This window comes from Mastomys coucha, unplaced genomic scaffold (genome assembly GCF_008632895.1).
Source record: "Mastomys coucha isolate ucsf_1 unplaced genomic scaffold, UCSF_Mcou_1 pScaffold18, whole genome shotgun sequence".
Taxonomy (NCBI): domain Eukaryota; kingdom Metazoa; phylum Chordata; class Mammalia; order Rodentia; family Muridae; genus Mastomys; species Mastomys coucha.
Window position 1 is genome coordinate 98179573 of NW_022196900.1, and position 1462 is coordinate 98181034.

General features: G+C 52.7%; 1 protein-coding gene across 4 annotated transcripts in view; it reads right to left on the bottom strand.

Moving 5' to 3' along the window:
- The window catches only part of Fblim1 (filamin binding LIM protein 1), a 25404-nt gene that overhangs the window by 19982 nt on the left and 3960 nt on the right, over window positions 1–1462 (bottom strand). The window lies entirely within an intron of this gene.

Consider the following 1462-nt stretch of genomic DNA (forward strand, 5'->3'; position numbering starts at 1 on the left):
CCAGGCTGGCCTCGAACTCAGAAATCCACCTGACTCTGCCTCCCAAGTGCTGGGATTAAAGGCGTGCGTCACCACTGCCTGGCCGCTTAGAAGCTTCTTAAGACTGGGTGGTAGTAGTGGACCTTTAATCCCAGCAGAAGGAGGCAGAGGCAGGCGGATCTCAGTTCAAGGCTAGCCTCGGCTATAGAGGGAGTTCCAAGACATTCAGGACTAACCAAAGAAACCCTGTCTCAAATACACACACACACACACACACACACACACACACACAATAAAAGTTTTTAAAGCTCCCTATTATCTCAGAGGAATAAACTTTAAACTTCTGTGGCCTCGCCCTCTCTCAGCCCCACCCATCTCTCTGATTTGGGGATGGGACTCAGGGTCTTGCACACACTGGCTCTGCCACAGAGCCACGCCCCAAGTCCACCTCAAGTTCTTTGAACCCTCCTAGCCCTTTCTTTCCTGTCTTTCTCTGTTGGAGGATGTTCCTACAGGGTTAATTTTAACTCTCCCAAGGGTCCAGTTCAAACCTCACCCCATCCACGTAAGTGTCCCCTGACTCCCACCCTGGGGCGATGTCTGCTTCCTCGTGCTGGGGACAGCTTCTCATTAGGACTTGCTGGCTCATTATGCAGGTGTCTGATAACCCTCCGGTAACCTTGCCTGCGGTCAGTGGTCTGCATCAAGAGCCAGAGAGCAGCTGAAGCACACATCTGGGCACAGGAAGCGGCTTCATGCTGGGAGGAACAGGCGGCTCCTGCAGGTGGCACAGGAGGGTGACCTCGGTGGGTCACTTTGGGTGAACTGGCCACGTCGCACCAAAGTCCTCCCTGGCACCCAACCGTGGTTCCCTAGCTAAAAATGTGCCTCTTATCTCCCTTCCTGGCTGTGTGTGTGGGTCACCGTGACTCGACCCTGAAGGCCAGTCACAGGTGCTTAGGGAGGTGTATGGATAGTCTCAAGCAGTGAGGTTGGACAGTGGGGAGGGGTGACAGACCCAGAGACCCTAATGGGATGTGAATCCCACATGGTTACTCACAGGTCTCCCTCTGATTCTTTTTTTTTTTTTTTTGGATTTTTGAGACAGGGTTTCTCTGTATAGCCATGGCTGTCCTGGAACTCACTCTGTAGACCAGGCTGGCCTCGAACTCAGAAATCTGCCTGCCTCTGCCTCCCAAGTGCTGGGATTAAAGGTGTGGGACACCACGGCCAGGCTCTCCCTCTGATTCTTAAGGTACATCGGCTTCCTTGTACCCCCTGCCGGCTGACAGAGACAAATGCCAAGAAAATGGCTCTGGGGGTGTCAGGCTTGGTGGCACATGCTTTTAATCCCAGCATACCATAGGCAAAAGACAGGGGGAATCTCTGTGAGTTGGAGGCCAGCCTGGACTACATAGTGATTTCCAGAATAGCCAGGGCTACATAGAGAAACCCTGTTTCCCAAAAGGGTAAGATCTTAAAA